We start from the raw sequence: 15,850 nt of genomic DNA on the forward strand, positions 1-15,850 counted from the left end.
GAGTGCTCCATCCCACACAGGAGGTGAGTAGAACAACTACATCATAAAAATTTTATAAACCCAAATGCTGCAGTATCTGCATCACAGACAGTTTTACAAATAAACTATGTGATATCCTTATTACTGTTTCTGCAGTGCCAGTCAGCCAATTTATTTGAGTTATAATAAAGGTAAATACAAACTCCAAAAAGTTCAGGAAATATCATGCTCCTCGGTAACATCTGTATTGAAAGTCAACAAGGGAGATTGGCCAGATGTGCAGTTTTGAGAATATAGGAGATCAAGAAGAGAAGTACAACATTGCTGCTAAAGTGACAGCTCCCATAAGCAAAATCCAGTCTTATTTTTTCCATTTCAGTAATGAGTTAGTTTAGAATGAACGCTGTTTCATTCTTTTCCACCTCATGAAATCTGCTCCCGCAAATTTAGTGACTTTGCCCAGAATATTGCTTTTGTAAATTTACAAATATGAACTCATAAGGTATTTGCAGAAAGAGACTGCAGTGATTAATAAAGCAAAAGATTAGGAGCAAGGACAATCTGGGTCTTAATCCCAGCTGAGCCACTTACGGTGTACCCTTGAGGAAGTTACTTGACCTTCATGTTTCTCAGCAAACTCTGCTGGAAATGGGACACCAGCTGGACCTCAGAGAATACCAGACACGTCTGCTGAGCTCCTCTCAATTAGCGATGTTAGAATAACGGTGAGCAGGCTTGCACTATGATTGTGGGGTACTATGCACATAAATACACTCAAGGATTAATGACCCTCCTTCTCTTTCCTGGCAGGGCTAAACTGATGTTAAAAGGTGGCCTACACACTACACATCCAGTTCAACTGTTGGCTATATCATAAATGAATATAATTGCAGATGCGAGGCAACTAGAGTTTAATCAGGATTCCAGCTGTTCCCTTCCACCCAGCATTCTCCTGCACTTCCAGCAAGGACATTTCATCAGATTATCTGATTAGAAAGATTAGATTTATAGGGCCAGACTCTTAGTTGCATCTATGATGGACTACCTGCACTTCTTTAATATGGGATCAGTTCTACTCTGCTGGAAAAGGCAAGTCCAAGAGGTGGTAATTCCTAAGGTGAAGTATCATTCTGGCCACATTAACCCCAAACACCAATGATCCTATGCCAGTAACTTTATATCACCAAAGAAATTACCCATGTCAAGTATATCCTGAAGTCCTTTAATGGAATTAGTGTATTTTCGTAAACTGAGCCTAAATTTCATTCTGTCGCTATTTTTTTTTATGATTTATTAAGAAAAAAAATGGAAAAAACAAAGCATGAACACAGGACACAGCAGAGAAAGGCTCAGTCTTTAGTAGCTTTGGCAATAAAATGATGCAATCCCACGTAATCCTATAATCCTCAGACCTCACAGTTCACTGAAGGGAGAACAGTGAGAAGACGGGTGTGCTCACATATGGCTGCCATTATATATAGTTCAGACATGGTTCTATAAATAAGGTAGCAATAAAAAGAATATTAAATGCCTAAAACATCACCATGAAAGTGATTTGAAAACACAGATAATGAAACAGCACCATATTATCATATGAAATCTTCTGTATTTCATAGAAAAAAAAACAGTTATTTGCAAGTAATTAGAACAGTAGCTAATACAGTATAATAACTAATGCCCTATTTCAGAATGATCAAATCATCAGAAAGCTGTGATGTGCAGGCTTAAGTAAAATGTGCATTATTTTGTTTTTATTGTGGTCCTCAGTCAGTATGGTTGTTTCTTGGTTTATTTATTCACAATAGTATGGAGGTAGGCTCTCCAAAAGAAATGTGCAGTATCTGTCATGCAAAGATTTCTTTGAAATTCCTCTGTGTGACAATCCATGACTCATTTAGCCTTGTGGGGGAGGGTGAGCAGGGATTTTTGACAAGTAACTGCTAATTTGCTGCAACGTTATTAATCCATTATTTATTGTTCTATTATTTTACAACCAAATTATTTTCCAGCAGAGCCATGGAGACACTCTCACATGCCCTTGAGTGCCGTCTTGGTGGTGGTGCTTATTTATTTGCTAAACACCTATATAATTGATTTTAAGTCCTCTCTGTAAAGGATCTTGTAGGACCATGTAAGACTTCAGCTGGTCAGTTCAGCCAGCATGTTGGTTGTCTAAGCATGCAGCAGATGTAATACAGCTGAAAATACTATCTCAGAAAAGAAAAAGTAGGGAAGCAATTATGTGCACTGTCTGACAGGACTTTTTTCTGCAGTTGGTACAGCTCATGCCTCATCAGTTTTTCCTCTATGCCAGGACCACTTGGGTTACTTGGGACTGCTGGTAAATTCTGCAAGGATCAGCTCTTCAGGAAAGCACATATTATCTCAAGGTTCAGCACTCAGCATCACATCTTCCTAGATGGGAAATATGCTGGCACATTCCTACTGCTTCCTGAGAGACCTGGGGAACAGCTACTAACACAAGATCTCTGCAGGAACATGGGAAACACTCACATTTCTGCAGTGTTGTGGAAGTCCCAGTAAATTGTATCCAAGCAGATAAGTCTGATTTTAGTTCATCTTCTAGGTGGCCCTGCTCTTCAGTTTCCCATTGCCATGATCTAGCTCACAGCAAATTCTGATGTTTGGTAAGGCACTACATTGTCTGTGTCAGCAAAGGTGAAACTACTATCTATTGAGTTGTGACAGCACTTATTCCACCTTTCAGATTCATAGGTTTTCACCTTGTACTACACCTGACTGAGAAACTCTCAGGAAGAACTTGTGCTTTATTCCTATGCCTGTCTGAGATCAATGCAATGAATAATTTTAGCCTTTGACAATGTGAAATCTTGTTCTTATTAAAATCAAAAAGTACTTTGTGCTTGAAATATAATTGAGCAGAATTGACCCTGAAAGACATTATAGAATTAAAATAAACCAGATTGCCTTTTCCAAGAACACCAAGAGTAGGATTAATCCAAAATAAGTGTGATGAGTCAAGTGGAGATGCCTGTCTTTCTTCATTAACTATAGAGGGAATGCGAATAACTATTTTGTCATTACATATTTAACCATTAGATAGCTAAAGATATATGGGCTGAGTACCATCTTTAATGGGTTAGGAACACTGTAATGCACATGCACACATGCACTTGTCACATACTGATAGCATTACTTGTTACAAGCCACCTTCCATCCAAAGCACCAGATTTCAGTTGATTGCAATTTGATAAACTATGGTTGATGTGAAGGCTTCAGTCTTTGTCTTAATGTCTTAAATGTCTTAATGTCTAAAAAAAAACAGTCAGGAATGAGGATCAGTTAAGGAACATTTAAACAAACTGGACATACAGCCCATGCGACCTGATGGGATGCACCCTGTGAGTGCTGAAGGAGCTTGCTGAAGTCATTATGAGGCCACTTTTGATAATCTTTGAAAAGTCATGGCAACTGGGAGTTTCCTGTCACATATCTTCAAGAAGGGCAAGAAGGAGAACCTGTGGAACTGCAGGCCAGTCAGCCTCACCTCAGTCTCTGGAAAGATGATGAAGCAAATAATCCTCAAAAACCATTTGAATCATATGATGGACAAGAGGATGATTGAGAGTCAGTGGAAATCATGCCTGAAAAAACCAATGGCCTTCTATGATGGTGTGGCTGTTTATCTTGACTTTAGGAAAGGCTTTCAACACTATCTCCTGTAACATCCTCACTGACAAACTGATGAAGTGTGGCCTAGATAAGTGGAAGATAAGGTGGCTTGAAAACTAAACTGCTCAGAGGTGCAGAGGCTTGCAAGGACTGGCATGAAATCTAGTCACTAGTACTGGACCCCAGGGGTCAATACAGGGTCCAGTACTGTTTAACCTCTTTGTTAAAGACTTGGATGATGGGACCAAGTGCATCCTCAGAAAGTCTGCAAGCCATACAAACTGGGAGGAGTGGTCGATACACCAAATGGTTGAGCTGCCATCCAGAGAGACCTCAACAGGCTGAAGAAGCGGACAGGCAGGAATCTTGTGAAGTTCAGCAAAACAAGGAGGCTGGACTAGACAGTCTCCACGGGTCCTTTACAACTTTGCCAGTTCTGTGATTCTGCAAGCCTGAACAAGACAAGATGAAGGGGTGAAAAAAAAAAACAAAAGAAAAAGAAAAAAGAAAAAAATACTATTTTCCTATTTTCCTTACATTAAAAAAATATTTATTAGCACTTTTTTTTGACAGCAGTACCTCTTTCTTATCTGGCTTGAAGCAGTAACTTGAACTTTGGCAGAGACATGGTTTTGTATCAAGGATACTCTTATTGCTTTCCTGATGAATAGTCCTCTAGGGATGAACAATCCATAACTATGCAATAATTTTACATATGCTCAGTAGGAATTTATTAGAAATGAACAGCTAAAATTCCAAATGTTATCGGTGAGCATGGTAAAACTTCCTTGAAGCTACAGATGGAATAGTCAAGGATACCTCTTTTCACTTCTCTCTGAAAGGCTGATACAAAATTTCATTCTACGGATAGCCAGAAGCCTTCTAGTTCCCAGTCTGATTTTGCTCCTGATGAATTGTAACCTTTCCTCTTACACTGATACTATTATTCAGGGGTGAACATCTTGTTTAACATTGTAAAATGAAGGTTGAGTGGAAATGAAAGATTCTGTAAATGCATGAGAGCAGTAGGTATCAAGGAAGAAGCAAGTTCAGGACAATGGGTGTGGCAAGAAAGACGCAAAAGAAGAGGAAGGACTGTCTTGGCAAGGAGATTTTGTTAGGAGCTACTGGTGGCAGAGGCAAACTAGGATTGGGAATTGTTGAGGAATGCATGAGCAGAACCTCAAGGCATGGGCAAAAGAGATGGTTTATGTGACGGGACATTGCAGCTAGACAAATTTTGGTACAAGGAATCCACATGGAGAAATATGGGGAAGAAAACTTACAAGAACCTGAGTGTGGAAAGATAAATGGAATACATGTTGTGAATAAAACTGAGGAAACGATGGGAAGGGCAAGTCTGAGACACAGGGAAGAGTGTGTATGAGACTGAAACTACAAGCTGATGACATAACCGAGTCAATATGTTGCTCTCTGATAGAGTCACTCATGTGGAATTCTTAATGAAGCTGGGAAATCATGTTTATAGAAGAGTTACTTAGTCAAAAACTTCAAGAATAACAGAAATAACATTGCTCCTGAACCTCTTAATTTAACTTCATTGTGCATATGCAGCCCTTGCTCCAGTTTCAGAGAACTCACTATGGATTTAAACTGGACTGTGTAGTAAGGGTCAACATTGTCTGTGAGCCAAGAAATGTAAAGTGGACAGGACAGGGGATTGCAGCAAGAGTGAGAATAGTAAAAACATGCTGGAGAAATGAGTTTTATGCCTGCCTTTTCTAGAAGTCCCCTGGTATGATGATCAGGACACTGAAACACCATTTTACATCTGTTCACAATTTCAGTGCCTCATTTTCTGAGTAAAAGCTACTTAAAGTCCCAATGCACAGAAGTAGTACACAACAGTTGGATCCGCTATCCCACACCAAATGTCAGTATTCATAGTGAAGTATCATGCTGAATTCTCTGAAGAATTACCTTCCAGTTTTCTTAAATTGGGCACCCAACACTAATTCCAATGTTATTCTCCCTGTACCCTAGGTCCACTTCTACAAGAGAGAAACAGCACTTACTTCAAAGAGATTTTGTGAAGAGAAGTATTAATGAAGAGATGTATCCTTGTAACCATTACACACCCATGAGAAAATTCATACTTATCTTTTCAAAAGGGATCTAGTTAGACTGCAGTGAACAAGGTATAGGTACAAGCTTCATACAGAACAATAAGAAAGAAACAACACAATGAATAGCTATTCAGTAAGTAAACATTGTTCTTCCTGTGCATTGAGTGAGGCAGGAATCCTGCAGGAAAAAAGCAAGCCTTTTGGGATGGGTGGTCTATCCTGCTCTAGGCTGCACTGGTCAGGCACAGGGCTGATCAACAGGGACTCTGCAACAGCCCTGTCTGCTTTATTTTATGTGCCTTCCCCACCAGCATCCTAAATAAGCAACACACCCTGTTTTACTCTTTCCCCACAGGCCTCCACTTTCCTCACATCCATGCCACTGCTGTTGCCAGCACCACTGTGCCATTTGAGAAGCAACGCAGCTTGTACCTGAGCCACTCCACAGCAGTAATGAGTGGGTTCGGTTTTGTTGGCATACACTGCATTGCTCTCTCCACAAGCCATAGTGACATTTGTAACGAGATGGAATACACTTCTCTTGCTGGCTGGTGACACTGGATCTGGTCCCTCTGCATCACCTGTTCCACGGGCAATTCTACATTGACCATCAAATCTTGTAACATCCCCCTGGTTGATGAACTTCTGGGGCCATTGGTATGTTGTTTTTCCAGCTTATCCACTTTACCTTCCCAATGAAATCAGTCATTTAGCATAAACTATTGTCTGTCTGCCCACACAGCCTTGGCAGAGTTGATGTAAAAAAGAAAAGGCTGTGCTGAAAATGTGAGGATATAAAAACAGAAATAGAGGGTCAAATTAAAGGACCACCCAACCCAGTTTCTCCAATACTGGCTGAGTAAATTTGCAGGGAAGAGCACAGACCAGAGCAAGATGTCTCCACAAAAAATCCCAGCATCTAAAGATTAGTAGTTTGCCGCCAGCTAATGGTTGTATCCCTGGATGTTATAACTCTTAACAACTCATTTATTCCATTAATTTTTCCAAGTGCTGTTTGAAACTGGATTATGTTTTTGCATCTGACGTGACATCATGTTTCCCAGCCTAACCTATGGGTTACAGAAAAAAGTTACTCCTTCTGTCTGTTCTGAATGTACTACTTCTGAATGGCAGATAGTTTTATTTGATGTCACCTAGCTGTTGGATGAGAAGACACAGTGAACAATCATTTTCTGTTCTTCTCCTGTGCCGCTTTATCATACTCTTCACCTATCTGTCTCTTATCTGTGCAGAAAAATCATGGTCAATTCAATTGTTCTAAATATTCAAACCATTCCATATATTTGGCCATCCTTACCACCATTCTCTGTTCTTCTCTGAGATGGGAGAACTGAATTTCATCCAGTATTCAAGATGTGATCACACCCAGAAGATCAACCAGCCAAACTGTGTTCATAGAATCATAGAATCATAGAATAGTTAGGGTTGGAAAGGACCTTAAGATCATCTAGTTCCAACCCCCCTGCCATGGGCAGGGACACCTTACGCTCAATCATATCACCCAAGGCCTCGTCCAACCTGGTCTTGAGCACTGCCAGGGATGGAGCATTCACAACCTCCCTGGGCAACCTATTCCAGTGCCTCACCACCCTAACAGGAAAGAATTTCCTCCTTATATCCAATCTAAACTTCCCCTGCTTAAGTTTTAACCCATTACCCCTTGTCTTATCACTACAGCCTAGTGAAGAGTCCATCCCCAGCATCCCTATAGGCCCCCTTCAGATACTGGAAGGCTGCTATGAGGTCTCCACGCAGCCTTCTCTTCTCCAGGCTGAACAGCCCCAACTTTCTCAGCCGTCTTCATAAGGGAGGTGCTCCAGTCCCCTGATCATCCTCATGGCCCTCCTCTGTACTTGTTCCAACAGTTCCATGTCCTTTTTATGTTGAGGACACCAGAACTGCACACAATACTCCAGGTGAGGTCTCACAAGAGCAGAGTAGAGGGGCAGGATCACCTCCTTTGACCTGCTGGTCATGCTCCTTTTGATGCAGCCCAGGATACGGTTGGCTTTCTGGGCTGCAAGCGCACACTGAAGCCGGCTCATGTTCATTTTCTCATCAACCAACACCCCCAAGTCCTTCTCCGCAAGGCTGCTCTGAATCTCTTCTCTGCCTAACCTGTAGCTGTGCCTGGGATTGCTCCAACCCAGGTGTAGGACCTTGCACTTGGCATGGTTAAACTTCATGAGGTTGGCATCAGCCCACCTCACAAGCATGTCAAGGTCCCTCTGGATGGCATTCCTTCCCTCCAGCATATCAACTGAACCACACAGCTTGGTGTCATTGGCAAACTTGCTGAGGGCGCACTCAATCCCACTGTCCATGTCAGCGACAAAAATGTTGAACAAGACCAGTCCCAACACTGATCCCTGAGGGACACCACTCGTTACTGGTCTCCAGCTGGACATTGAGCCATTGACCACAACTCTTTGTGTGCGGCCATCCAGCCAGTTCTTTATCCACCGAGTGGTCCATCCATCAAATTGATGTCTCTCCAATTTAGAGACAAGGATGTTGTGTGGGACAGTGTCAAACACTTTGCACAAGTCCAGGTAGATGACATCAACTGCTCTACCCCTGTCCATCAGTTCTGTAGCCCCATCATAGAAGGCCACCAAATTGGTCAGGCAGGATTTCCCTTTATTGAAGCCATGCTGGCTGTCAGCAAGCACCTTGTTGTTTTTCATGTGCCTTAGCATGCCTTCCAGGAGAATCTGCTCCAAGATTTTGCCAGGCACAGAGGTGAGACTGACTGGTCTGTAATTCCCTGGGTCATCCATTTTCCCCTTCTTGAAAATGGGGGTTATATTTCCCTTTTTCCAGTTGTCAGGAACTTCACCTGACTGCCATGATTTTTCAAATATGATGGCCAGTGGCTTAGCAACTTCATTTGCCAGCTCCTTCAGGACCTGCGGATGGATTTCATGAGGACTCATGGACTTGTGCATGTTCAGGTTTTTAAGATGGTCTCGAACCAGATCCTCTCCTACAGTGGGCGCAAGGTCTTCATTCTCACACTCCCTGCATCTGCCTTCCAAGACTTGGGTGGTTTGATCAGAGCCTTTGCCAGTGAAGACCGAGGCAAAGAAGTCATTCAGAACCTCAGTGTTCTCCAAATCCTGTGTAGCCAGTTCTCCTGAGAGCTTCCTGAGGGGGCCTACGTTTTCCCTAGTCTGTTTTTTATTTGCTATGTACTTGTAGAATCCCTTCCTGTTATCTTTAATGCCTCTAGCTAAGTTTAATTCTAACTGGGTCTTAGCTTTCCTAACCTGGTCCCTAGTTTCCCGGACAACATCCCTGTACTCTTCCCATGCCACCTGTCCTTGCTTCCGCTTATTATAAGCCTCTTTTTTCATCTGAATTTTCCTCAGGAGCTCCTTATCCATCCAAGGAGGTCTCCTGGCCCTCCTGCTGCACTTCCTTCTAGTTGGGATGCAACACTCCTGAGCTTGTAGCAGGTGATCCTTGAATATCAACCAAGAGTCTTGGGCCCCTCTGCCCTCTAGGGCTGTATCCCATGGAACCTTCCTAAGCAGGTTCCTGAAGAGGCCAAAGTCTGCTCTTTTGAAGTCCAGGGCACTGAGCTTGCTGCACGCTCTTCTCACTGTCCTGAGGATCTCAAATTCGACCATCTCATGATCGCTGCATCCAAGGCTGCCCTGGAGAGTCACATTTCCAACGAGCCCTTCCCTGTTGGTGAGCACAAGGTCAAGCACGGCACCTCTCCTTGTCAGCTCCTCTATTACTTGCAGAAGGAAGTTGTCTTCCACACAATCGAGGAACCTCCTGGATTGCTTGTGCCGGGCCGTACCGTCCTTCCAACAGATGTCAGGGTGGTTGAAGTCACCCATGAGAACAAGGGCCTGCGAGCGTGAGGCTTTTCCTGTGTGTCTATGGAGTGCTTCATCCGCAGGTTCTCCTTGATCAGGCGTCTGTAACAGATCCCCACAGTAATGTCTCCCATAGCTACATTCCCTTTAACCCTGACCCACAAACTCTCTGTTAACTGCTCACCTGTCCCCAGACAGTTCCATACTCTCCAGCCTATCCCTAACATAAAAGGCAACTCCCCCTCCCCGCCTGCCAGGCCTGTCTTTTCTAAAGAGCCTGTAACCTTCCATTCCAGCACTGCAGTCATAGGAGCCATCCCACCATGTTTCTGTGATGCCTGTTATATCATACCCCCGTAGACGTGCACACATCTCTAATTCCTCTTGTTTGTTCCCCATGCTACAGGCATTTGTTTGGAGGCATCTGAGCTGAGCTCCAAATGAAGCCGGCTCATTGGCTGGAGTGGCTGGGGTATCTCTACATTGCTCCAAGCATTTACTATAGGTGCTGGCAACTGACTGGGTGTGTTGGGATGGAATGATGCCCCCCCATCTAGTATAAAGCCTCCTTGACCAGTCTGGCAAGCCTCCTACCAAAACTGCTCTTTCCCTTCTTTATCAGACCAGCTCCACCAGCCCCCACTAGACCTGGCCTACAAACTTGGGTCCTGTGTTCAAGACACCCAAACCCCTGACTATGACACCACCCTTCTAACCATTTATTAACCTGGCTGATCATCCTAGCTTTTTTTAGGTCCTCCCCTGTATCCTGGAGAATTGACGAAAAGACAATCTGAGCTTGAGAGCCCCTAACCACCTCCCCCAGGGCTCTGTAGTCCTTCTTTATGTTCCCCAGGCTACTACTATCTATATCCCTAGCACCCACATGTATCACCAGGAGTGGGTAATAGTCTGTGGGACTTACTAGAGCAGGCAGCCTCTCTGCCACATCCCTGATCCGTGCCCCCGGTAGGCAACACACCTCCCTTGAGACGGGGTCTGACCGGCAGAGGAGTGCTTCTGTCCCTTTCAGTGTAGAGTCCGTCCCCCCCCCAAAAAAAAAAACAACACAGTCCCCAACTACCACAAATCATGCAGTCGAGTTTCCCACATTTGGGGAAATTGCAGGGGTCAGCACACCCGGAGTGCAAGGGATGAGCCTCGCCCTGGGAAAACCACCTGCTTGATCATGGTGTCTCCCCTGCCAGGTAAGTATTATCTCACTCAGGTGAGTGTTATCTCATTTCTTTTCAGTATTTGTTGTTAGATGCCTCACCACTATATAAGTACAGAGGGGAAAAAAATATTTGCAGAAAATTAGTTATTGAATAAATTAAAAGGTCAGAGGAGAAACAGAGAGTGACAGTTAATGGGTGATAGCAGTGGTGAGTGGTCTGATACTGTGAGAAAAGAGGATGACAACAGGACACTCAGACTATGACTTTCCTTTTCCAGACCCATGTTTCTGGCCTCATTTCTTGACTCTTCATTCTCTGGCACTGGGAATACCACCTAACAACTCTAAACGGTAAAAATTCTAAAACGTTTTCACAGGAGCCATGATATGTTTCACAAAAGAATAAGAGAACGGACAGTACAGTGGGAATTTATGATTCAAAGTGCAACTCTTGGACAGGTCAAAGCTAATGTATTGGTTTGGTGTCATTCCCACTTAGCCCCCACTTACCCTGATACAATTGGGGAAAATGGACATACATGTTACCCCTTGGAGATGTGTTCCCAGCTGCCTTTAGAACTTATTATGGAAATTGGATGTTGTCCCCTGATATTCGATTTGACCTCAAGCCTGGAAAACAGCCTTTTTAATTACAATTAACATCCTCTTTATCCTAGTTCCTTTGTCATCCAGGACCTCTGGAGTTTCTCAGACAGACTATAGCTCACTTGTATTTTTACCCACCAACACATAATTTCGCTTTCAAGTTTTAACCATTGCTTTCTGTGTAATTGTTAAAAAAAAAAAAAAAAAAAAAAACAAAAAAGGAGGGGAAAAAAGAAAGAAGGGAAAAATAAAAAAAAGCTGAAGAAAAAAAAAGCTGACCCAGGAACCAAAGTAAAGTGGGGAATCTGCGGGCAGCAGATGGAAAACAAGCACAGAGCAGTAGGAACAATGTGAAAACAGGATCAGCAGGAAATAGCAAGTAAACATAGCTTCCTTTATGGAAAATATATTTGCATTGACTTCATTACCTTTGTATAAGAGAAAGGGCAAATTTTAGGCTGTTGAGTTCCTTTTCCTTTCCCTTGAAAAGCTGGCTTATACAGATTTAAGGCACTTGTAACTATACAATTCAAATCAATGACAAACTAACAGAAAATTAAATGTACTGTAACTCTTCAAACCCTCTTCTCAGCCTGTATCTATACAGTGCCCAGCATAACTGCATCCTTGTCTGTGACTTGACATAGCTTCCCATGGTACCTCACTGTTACAAACAACAAATAAGAAAATAGAAGTATGACTTATGAATCTCTCCAAAAATCTAAATTTAAAAATTAGGGTGAAATTTTACAGTGCAAGCAAGTGCCTCAGGGGTACAGTGAGATCTCCTCTTGCAAAGTTAACTGCAAGCATTTAAGTCCCCACTCCTGCTAGGATTACTGTCCTTGTGGCTGAACCACTAGACCCAACTACTGACACTCATTTGTGTCAGTGCATTCCAGCACCTCCACTCTGGAGATGAAACCCTTGAGGAAAGAAGCAGTAAACATGGGTTAACAGCAGTAAGTGAAGATGTGTCTGTGCCTAAAGTCTGAATATTAAACATTATCAGAGGGCTTTAGACTGTGACCCAGTAATTTTACTGGATGTAAAGCATTTACATACCTTTAATAGCTATAGATCTCAGCACCACAGTCACTGGGCCTAACTTTAACTCCTAGCCTATTTTTACATACTGGACAAAAACAGACATGAAATCACAGTAACTTCCCCTGAATTCTCTCCTTTTTGTGAAAAGGAAAACAAGCAAGCTATAATGTAATCTAATATCAGGCAGTCATTTACTTTACAGGATAATAGACATACTGGATTAAATTAATCCCAGAGCAAGTATCTGCTGTAGATGCATGCATTTTTATGACCAGTGTTAATGACTATAGAGGGTGAAAGGCAGTGGAAACTCAGAATTACAGAAATATGTTTACTACAGACAAATTTGGCTCACAAAAGTGGATTTTTGTGAGTTGCAAGTGTGATTCAGTGTCAGACAGATAGCTCTCAGCCCTACAAAGCCCTGAGAGAAGCCACTGTACCTCTGCAGGTTGGCTGGTAATGAATTTACTATTCTCCTTAGGTTGTTTCAAAACTGTAAGAACTGTTTTTCCTTCACTCTGGAGCAGTCTGTACTGCATTTCTCAATCTGCCAGCTAAAACCTCTAGAAATCAATCTTGCTTCATTCTCTTGAGTTTGATGGGACAAGAAGAACAGAAGAAAAAGAAGACACTAAGAGAACTGCATACCAACAATAGATACGTCAGGTGTTTGAGACTTGCAACATTCAGATAAGCTTTAAATATCTGATGAACATTTCTCTGAGCGGAAGCCAAGGAACAGATGAGGTAAGTATGCTAATTCTTGTAACGTCCCTGCAGAGGAAAAATAGAAACGAGTTTGGAGGTGTTGATGCGACTTGGAGCAACGAGACCGAGGTTGCTTCCAGTTTCAGAGGCAGAGGAAGTAAGGATCCTTTTGGAAAGTTAAAAAAAGTAACTACAATACAACCTGTGGGTAGAAGGTCCATCACATTCCTTATCCAAAAAGCTAAAGGCAACCTTCTTAGAAGAAAAATAAATAACGGGAGACCTCCTCTCACATAACGTAGGGGACTTCTCCACAGCAGTAACAGATTTTCTTACATTGGACAGGGGAATCAAGTTTCCAGATACCTTTGTATTTGTACTATGAATTGGAAAAGAAAGAAACCAGAAGCATTTCAATATACAGGAAAACTGACTGAACCGCTAAAAATAAATAAATAGACAAATCAGGAGATACAGCAAAAAACTGCATTCATGAAGGATCCCGTAATCTCTGTGCTTCCAGAGCAGAGCAGCAGAATCACTAAAGGTGTGAGATCAATATCAAACAGGCAGTTTTATGAGCAATGATGTTGACATTTTAGAGTTCAGAAACTACTGCAGGAAAATTAACCTCTAAGCAATGTTTTGTAATAAGGAAATTAAAAAGAAAATAAATAAATAATTGTCTGGCCATGCTGCCTGAAAGATTACAAGAGTACCATCAAATATGAGAGCAAATAAAATTCAAAGCAATCAAAAATATCTATATGTTTTTCCTTCGCAGCAGCAATGAGAAATCACATCTTGTGAGCATATAACTGATTTAGAACCCAATTCTGTAGAAGCTGACTCACACAAGTAAAAGCTTGTATGAGTTGCATGTTCAGCAATGCACATAACAAATCCAGTGCATGATGATGAAGACTTCAACTCTGTTGGGCAGTAGAACAGGTTATTTTGGTATTCCTAAAGCCCATTCCATTTTGATGCGTTGCCAACAATAGAGTTGTAACACCTTTCTGGAGCTGCTGGCTGTGATACCCTCATTGCTGTCAGCTAAATGAGGGTAATGTCCCTTTGTTCAGAGATAGCTGAAACAATAAGAAAATGGACATTAATGCTGTCTGTGGGGTTTTCCAAGGGTTTCATAAAGGTGGGAGAAGTGAAAGACTGTTTTATTTAACAGGATATGATTGAGAGATTAAAACCAGGAGAAATACCCAAGGAATACTCTTGCAGAACAGTAAAGCCATTACGCACAGCTGTCTACAATTTTTTCTGCTGCTTTTCTTTTTGCATGATCTTCAGAAAAGTCCAGAAAAAGAACATGGTTGCCATGAAACAGCTTCCTGGTGCTTGGCTGCTCTGTATCTACAGGATGCAAGAACAGGATAGCACCAGAAAAAAAAAAAACAACAACCTGAACAAACCAACCAAAACAACAGCCGTCTTCACCACCACTATCTTCTCCTAAGAGTGACAACCTGCAGTAACCTGACTACAAGCGAGCTGTAGGAAAATAAACAGGTAGTGTGGGGAAGGGATGAGGCAGTTTTCAATGAAGAAAACCTTGACTTATTCTTATAAATTAGCAGGGGGTAGACTACAGATGCTTGCAAAAATAAGTCCCTTGAGCATCATGATCTGAAGAAATTAAAGTGAGAGCTGAATACTTCACAGATGGAATTAACCAATTTCAAAGGTTTCCTGGAAAACAAACCTCATTCTGTGATGTCATTGTCATTTCTCGCTGGAAAGTAACTGCAACCACCCAGTGACAGAGAAAAGCTGTGTTGTATCACTCAAATTTGGAAACAGCAGCACAGAGCAGCAGGGCCTCAGGAAAGTCAGAAAAAGTTTTGGCTAGCTTGAAACTTGCTAGCCATGCTCAGCTAACTGGATAGGCAGCTACACCAACTGGAAAATATCAGGAGTTCTACAGAGAAAAGTACGCATTTCTCTGCCCCATGTGTAAAACACAGATAGCCAGATGGTCAAGGACAAACCTATGCCATGACACAACAGCCATTTCTGTAAGTGCAGTTGCAAGACTATTTCAGGCAATTCAGTGCTACAGTCCAAATGAATGGTTTTGGAGAGAAATGAAATAGGACAGATTCTTTTGTGAAACCCGCTTTTTATTTCAGTACTGCAAAACATGTTGCCAGAAGAAAGGACTGTTCCCTAGATCCTTTTAAAGGCATCTGTCAGTCTGAGTGAGCCAAGGCTGGAGTGGGAAAGAGGAGGCTCTCTCCAAACTGGCAGGGGACAAACAAACTCTTACCCTGGGTAGATTCAGATTCAGTAGAGATATTAAAGATTAACTGACAGCAGACCAATTTATTGCTGCTTGGACCTGCAGATGAACAGAGACCATAACACTTAAAATTATTTTGCCATGAAGCATACCTTGCATTGGAACTATGAATTGAAAGCAGTGAGTATGGAACAATATGAAAACCAATCACTGGAATAAAACAACTATGGAAATATTAATACCTTTCTGTGAAAAGCAATAAGAACACCCTACAAAATGAGCTACAAATGGAATTTCCAGCATGCTTCAATACTAAGACTTTCTGAAGTGCAAGGAAGCTTTGCACTTGCCTTCCTAGAGTCTTTGTATTTCATTCTATAATTTGAGTTCACTATCTGGAAAAAAAACATTCTGTTTTTCACTACCTGTGCTCCTACTAGGTTTTCCATAAGCATCACAGCCTTTTTCCTCCTGCTAC

At 42.1% G+C, this 15,850-nt stretch overlaps 1 non-coding gene across 1 annotated transcript; it reads right to left on the reverse strand.

The window, feature by feature from the left end:
• Positions 1-10,623: 10,623 nt before the first annotated feature.
• LOC130595529 (U1 spliceosomal RNA) lies at positions 10,624-10,787 on the reverse strand. Its single transcript, XR_008971340.1, has one exon. It is a non-coding gene; the product is annotated as a U1 spliceosomal RNA (small nuclear RNA).
• Between the last annotated feature and the right edge of the window lie 5,063 nt (positions 10,788-15,850).

The sequence above is a fragment of the Pezoporus wallicus genome, unplaced genomic scaffold (genome assembly GCF_028554395.1).
Source record: "Pezoporus wallicus isolate ANWC-B61680 ecotype Strahan unplaced genomic scaffold, APGP_CSIRO_Pwel_v1 contig_6787, whole genome shotgun sequence".
NCBI classification, from domain to species: Eukaryota; Metazoa; Chordata; class Aves; order Psittaciformes; family Psittacidae; genus Pezoporus; species Pezoporus wallicus.